The sequence below is a fragment of the Pseudophryne corroboree genome, chromosome 2 (genome assembly GCF_028390025.1).
Source record: "Pseudophryne corroboree isolate aPseCor3 chromosome 2, aPseCor3.hap2, whole genome shotgun sequence".
Classification (NCBI taxonomy): domain Eukaryota; kingdom Metazoa; phylum Chordata; class Amphibia; order Anura; family Myobatrachidae; genus Pseudophryne; species Pseudophryne corroboree.
In genome coordinates, this window is record NC_086445.1 from 1,053,974,665 (window position 1) to 1,053,981,790 (window position 7,126).

Here is a 7,126-nt window from a genome sequence, read left to right on the forward strand (position 1 = left end):
CATAAGTTGCCGCTGGCACAGCCCTACCCCGCCAGTATAAATATTACAGTGCTTGTATGAGTGTAAGGTGTGGGTCTGTCCCAGAGCCAGCCCTAGGTATAGGCAAACTAGGCAATTGCCTAGGGCATCTGGCATGCCTAGGGGCACAAGCAGCTTCTGCTGATTAAAATGATATGTGGCATGCCTATATTCTGCGTGTAGCATTTCATATGCAGATACAGCCACAGTCGCACACAGTATATAAGCATGCCGCATATCATTTTAATCAGCAGAAGCTGCTTGTGCATCCTAGCCACATAGCAATGCAAATAAGATGCATTTTCACAAAAAATAGGGACCCGACGTAAGCAGAGCTGCCAGTTGACTCACACCAGTTACTATGTGTCATTATGTGTAAAAGGGCATTAATAATGTGTAGAAACATGTTTTTTGTGGAACCGCACTAGTTAAACAATATTACTAACGTACCAAAATAAATGTTAACAATGACATACCAATATACATGCAGTTATTAAGTAGTTCTAGAACTGCTAATGATTGGCGGTGCTCCCAGGAATTTTGTAGGTTATACTACAATTGGAAAAGACAAGAGGAAAAGACAAAAAAACCCTTGTTTGGGAGCACTCATTTGAAAAGATAAGGATAATATGTATAGTGAAAGATATTAAGACATAACCTTTATTTTAGTCCTTGAATAAAAATAAATTTTGGACAGAAAATTGGGACTCGTGTGGGTAAAAATCTTGTTTAACCTTTTTAGCAAATGAGGTACAAGATGATAAAGATGGTGAAAATATCAGTGGAGTAGTGAGGGATACCAAATGGTCTCATTGAGATACAGGGTATCCAGAAAATCACTGTACTAGCCTGGATTAAGGATATCAATGATAGAAGCAGTATGGGCAATATTCTGAGTTAGGTCAAGGTAGATCTCAAGGGGAATAGGAGGCTCTCGCGACCAAGCCCACCCAGGTGAAACGTACGTCGAGAGAGACGTCCTTCGGTGACGTCATCGCGGCAACGCCCAGTCCGGAAGCGGGCGGCCGCGTCCTTCACTGACGCCGGGGGATCCCTGGAGAACACTGGCCGCACACATTGCGGCCGCGGTAATACACCCTAGACCACCCAGGACTTGATTCATTTCTCCCCCCCTCCAAACAACCTGCTCCCTGCAGTAAAATTGTATAGCAATAGGAGCAGTACAAATAGAACTTATAAGATTGTTTATATTCTACATCTTATTACTTCCCCGCCTATGCCTCAATGGATATCATTTATAGCCCTGCCATTTACTTTTTACATTAATGTATTTTTTCTATTTTTATGGTCTTCATGAATAGCAGCATTTAAGTGCAAAATACTTTCTATTATTCTGTATTGTTATGTCAGTCCTCAAGAGGATGCAATTATGTATCTATTTGTGAGCCAGCCCTGAGCTCTAAAACCTATATATTCTTCATTTATTTACTGATTTTTGTTTCCATGGAGCAAGCAATATTGCACATTTTGTGTTTAAAAATTCTCTGTGAGCCAGCCTTGAGCTCATAAATTGTATTGTGGGTTTCTCCCATTTAGCAAACAACCCTGCACTCGCAGAACATAACATATTAGTCTATTACTTTGCATCTATTTTATTTCTGTTAACCACATTTTTTTCTGTTTAACACTCTTCTGGAAATACCATTTCATACCATTTTTGTGCTGATTTATGTAAAATACAGTAAGGAGAATGTGACCCTCTGTTCCCCCTTATTAACGGCCCACGGCCATACTACCCTGAATACGCCCGATCTTGTCCGATCTCGGAAGCTAAGCAGGTATGGCCTGGTCAGTATTAGGAAGGGGAACCTCCTGAGAATACCAGGTGCAGTGGGCCATTTTTAAGGGAGAAACCTGCATCCTATAAACCCCCATACACACTCTCTAATCTGGAAAAACTATCTCAGACCATCATGGTATTGATTCATTAGAGTACAGAAAATAGAAGTGTCTCTCCCTCTCTTTTCCATTTCTTTTTGATAACGGCCCACTGCCATACTACCCTGAATATGCCCGATTTCATCTGATCTCGGAAGCTAAACAGGCATGGCCTGGCCAGTACTAGGACGGGAAACCTCCTGAGAATACCAGGTGCAGTGGGCCCAGTGTTACCTACCCCACCACATTAAACCCCCCCACCCCCCCTCCTCTTCCACCAAGGGAAGCTCGATCACATTCCTTGCTCCACCCTTCTCGCATTCCCCTTAAGATCTACCTTGACCTAACTCAGAATATTGCCCATACTGCTTCTATCATTGATATCCTTAATCCAGGCTAGTACAGTGATTTTCTGGATACCCTGTATCTCAATGAGACCATTTGGTATGCCTCACTACTCCACTGATATTTTCACCATCTTTATCATCTTGTACCTCATTTGCTAAAAAGGTTAAACAAGATTTTTACACACACAAGTCCCAATTTTCTGTCCAAAATTTCTTTTTATTCAAGGACTAAAATAAAGGTTATGTCTTAATATCTTTCACTATACATATTATCCTTATCTTTTCAAATGAGTGCTCCCAAACAAGGGTTTTTTGTCTATTCCTCTTGTCTTTCCCATTAATAATGTGTAACATATGTGTAAGGGGCTCTATGTCTGTCATTATGTGTATAAGGGCACTAATAATGTGCGTCATATGTGTAAGGGACATTGTGTGTGTCATTATGTGTATAAGGGCATTAACAATGAGGCATATATGTAAGGGAAATTATGTGTATAAGGACATTAATAAGAGTTGGCATAATGTGTAAGGCGCATTATGTTTATAAGGACATTAATAATGTGTGTCATGTGTAAGGGGCATTACTGTGTGGTATTATGTGTATAAATACATTACCAATGTGTGGCATTATGTGTTTAAGGTGCTCTACTGTGTGGCATTATGTGTATAAGGTGCTCTACTGTGTGGCGTAATGTATAGAAAGGGCACTACTGTGTGGTCTAATGTAAATAAAGAGCAATATGGTGTGGTGTAATGTGAATAAGGAGCAATTCAGTATGATGGTATGTGAATGAGGGGCACTACTGTGAGGAGTAACGTATATAAGGTAATGTGATACTACTGTGTGATGTAATGTGAATAAGGGACACTATTGTATGATAAATTGTGAATAAAGTTGCATTACTGTGAAGCATAATTTGAATTGGGGGTACTATTGTCTGGCCATGCCCCTTGCTAGCAAAAACACATACCTTTTTGGGCTGTGCACCGAATGTGCACACTGTTCTTATTTAAATTACAGGGGGTAGGAAAAAAAAAAAAAAAGGACTGCTATGGGTGGGGGGGTGATGGTGCTGGGAAAGGGGTGCAGGGTCAGAGGCGGAACTAGTGGTGGTGGTGCTAGGGGGCACCCGCCAAAATCTTGCCTAGGGCATCATATTGGTTAGGGCCGGCTCTGGTCTGTCCCCAAAATAAGTCCCAGTGTGTCTGTGAGTGTGCTGTACACGTGTGTGGCATGTCTGAGGCAGGGAGTTCCTCCCCGGAGGAAGCCATTTTAGGGACACAGAGTTGTAATGTGGTGGTGCTACCGGCACACCAAGAGCCTGCATGGATGAAAGATACGTGACAGTATGCATCTGATTAACCGTAGATTAGATAAGTCTGAATCTAAGGCCGCATGCTGGAGAAAATCTGTGGAAGATGTGATTTTTCAGGATGCTGTTATTCCTTATGCGGGCGGCCCCTCTGGGTCACATAAGAGACCATTTGAAAATGTTGTAAACACTGATACCGACACGGATTCTGACTTGTGTCGACGATAGTGAATCCAGAGAGATAGATCATAAATTGGCAAAAAACATACAATATATGATTGTGGCTATAAGGGACATGTTGGAGGTTACAGAAACCACTCCTGTGCCTCAGGAGAAGGCTTATTTATGTAAGGAAAATAAGTCCAAAGTCACGTTTCCCCCTTCACACAAACTAAATGCTCTGTTTGAGGGATGTGGGTGAATCCTGATAAAAGATTTCGTATTCCCAAAAAGATTCACATAGCTTATCCTTTCCCGGCTGAGGACAGGAAAAAGTGGGAGTCACCCCCTGTGCTAGACAGTGCACTTTCCAGGTTGACAAAGAAGGTAATTCTCCCTGCTCCTGGTACAGCTTCTCTTAAAGAGCCGGCCAACCGCAAAATGGAAACGACATTGAAATCCATTTATGTTACCAATGGTACACTGATCAGGCCCACTATTGCCTGCGCATGGGTGAGTCGCGCTATTGAAAAATAGTCAGAAAGCGTGTCATCAGAAATTGACACGATTGATAAAGATTAGATACTCCTTAAGTTAGGGAATATCAAGGATGCTGCCGCCTACATGCTGGAAGCAATGAAGGATATTGGACTCTTGAGTTCACAGGCCGCTACCATGGCAGTATCGGCTAGGCGGGCGTTGTGGATTCGCTAGTGGAACGCGGATGCAGATTCCAAAAGAAACACAGAGGCTCTCCCATATAAAGGTGAGGCCTTATTTGGCGATGGCCTGGATGCGTTAGCCTCAGCGGCTACCGCAGGTAAGTCGACATCTTTGCCCTCTGTGCCTGCACCGGCAAAAAAGACCTATCACCCACAAATGCAGTCCTTTCGGCCCAATAAATACAAAAAGACGAGAGGTTCCCCTTCTTTGCAGGTAGGGGAAGGGGAAAGAAGCCCACAGCAGCTCCAGGTTCCCAAGAGCAGAAGTCTACCCCTACTTCTGCTAAATCCCCAGCAGGACACTGGAGCTCCCTTGCGTGAGGCCGCTCGGGTGGGGGCATGTCTCAGACTCTTCAGACAGGATTGGATTCTGTCTGGCCTGGATCCCTGGGTGTTGCAAATAGTATCCCAGGGGTACAAGCTGGAGTTTCAAGACGTTCCCCATGCCGATTTTTCAAATCGACCTTGCCAGTTTCTCCGTCAGAAAGAGAAGCAGTAACAGCGGCAATCCAAAAATTATGTCAAGACCAGGTCATAGTCCTGGTACCGTTGTCACAACAAGGGAGGGGTTTTTATTCAAGCCTTTGTGGTCAGACCGATCCTAAATCTAAAGGATCTGAATTGTTACCTAAACAGGTTCAAGTTCAAGATGGAATCACTTAGGGCAGTGATTTCAAGTCTGGAGGAGGGGGGCTACTTGGTGTCGGTGGACATAAAGGATGCTTACCTGCATGTTCCCATTTATCCTCCTCACCAGATTTATCTGAGATTCGCGGTTCAGGATTGCCATTACCAATTTCAGACGTTACCTTTCGGTCTCTCCACGGTGCCGAGGGTTTTCACCAAGGTGATGGCGGAGATGATGGTTCTCCTTCGTCAGTAAGGAGTCAATATAATTCCTTATCTGGACGACCTCCTGATAAAGGCAAGATCCAGGGAGCAGTTGTTACAAAACATATCACTCTCTCTGTCAATACTCCAACAACACGGGTGGATCATAAATTACCCAAAGTCACAGTTGGAACCAACGACAAGGTTGTCTTTCCTGGGCATGATTATGGACACAGAAGTTCAGAGAGTATTTCTTCCGCTGGAAAAGGATTTGGAAATCCAGAAAATGGTAAAACAGATATTGAAACCATCAAGTGTGTCGATCCATCAGTGCATTCGATTGTTGGGGAAGATGGTGGCGGCCTACGAGGCCATACAGTTTGGCAGGTTCCATGCCAGAGTATTCCAGTGGGACCTGTTGGACAAGTGGTCGGGGTCATACCTACACATGCACAGAAAGATAATCCTGTCATCAAAAACCAGGATTTCGATCCTGTGGTGGTTACACAGTTCTCACCTACTAGAGGGACGCAGGTTCGGGATTCAGGACTGGGTCCTGGTAACCACGGACGCAAGTCTCCGAGGCTGGGGAGCAGACTCTCAGGGAGAAAACTTCCAGGGACGTTGGTCACAACAGGAAGCCTGCCTTCACATAAACGTTCTGTAGCTAAGAGCCATTTACAACGGCCTTCAACAAGCGGTACATCTTTTTCAAGACCGTCCCGTGCAGATCCAGGCGGACAATGTAACAGCAGTCGCATACATAAACAGGCAGGGCGGAACGAAAAGCAGAGCGGCAATGGCAGAGGCGACAAAAATCCTCCGCTGGGCAGAAAAACATCTACAAGCTCTGTCGGCAATATTCATTCCGGGAGTAGACAACTGGGAAGCAGACTTCCTCAGCAGGCATGATCTCCATCCAGAAGAGTGGGACCTCCACCAAGAAGTCTTCGCAGAGGTGACAAGTCTTTGGGGAGTTCCTCAAATAGACATGATGGCGTCTCATCTCAACAAGAAGCTTCAGAGATACTGTTCCAGTCGAGAGACCCTCAAGCAGTAGCAGTGGATGCACTGGTGACCCAGTGGGTGTTTCCGTCAATGTAGGTTTTCCCTCCACTTCCGCTGATCCCAAAAGTGCTCAGGATCATAAGAAAAACAAGGGTTCGCGCAATCTTCATTGCCCCAGACTGGCGAAGGAGGGCTTGGTACCCAGATCTTCAGCAGTTACTCATAGGAGATCCTCGGCCTCTTCCTCCTCGGGAGGACCTGCTGCAGCAGGAGCTGTGTGTGTACCAAGACTTACCGCGGCTACATTTGACGGCATGGCTGTTGAGCGCCGTATCCTAACCAGGAAGGGTATTCCCGAGGTCATCCCCACCCTTATTCAGGCCAGAAAGGGAGTAACGTCAAAACATTACCACCGTATTTGGAGAAAATATGTATCTTGGTGTGAATCCAGGAAAGCTACGGAAGAGTTTCATTTAGGACATTTTCTCAATTTTTTGCAGGATGGTGTGGAGGCGGGCCTCCGATTGGCATCAATCAAGGTCCAGATTTCGGCCTTGTCAGTGTTCTTCCAGAAACAATTGGCCTCTCTTCCAGAGGTTCAGACCTTTGTGAAAGGGGTTCTGCACATCCAGCCTCCATTCGTGCCTCCAGTGGCACCATGGGACCTTAACGTGGTATTGCAGTTCCTTCAATCGGATTGGTTTGAGCCTCTACAAAAGATAGAGTTGAAATTTCTCACTTGGAAAGTGGTGATGCTTTTGGCTTTGGCATCCGCAAAGGGGGGTGTCTGAATTGGGGGCCTTGTCTCACAAGAGCCCTTACCTGATCT

The 7,126-nt window shown here is 44.9% G+C and overlaps 2 pseudogenes; both read left to right on the forward strand.

Moving 5' to 3' along the window:
- Nucleotides 1-1,758: 1,758 nt before the first annotated feature.
- Nucleotides 1,759-1,876, forward strand: LOC135054309 (5S ribosomal RNA; annotated as a pseudogene).
- A 148-nt stretch (nucleotides 1,877-2,024) lies between these two features.
- LOC135052760 (5S ribosomal RNA) lies at nucleotides 2,025-2,142 on the forward strand (annotated as a pseudogene).
- Nucleotides 2,143-7,126: the final 4,984 nt, after the last annotated feature.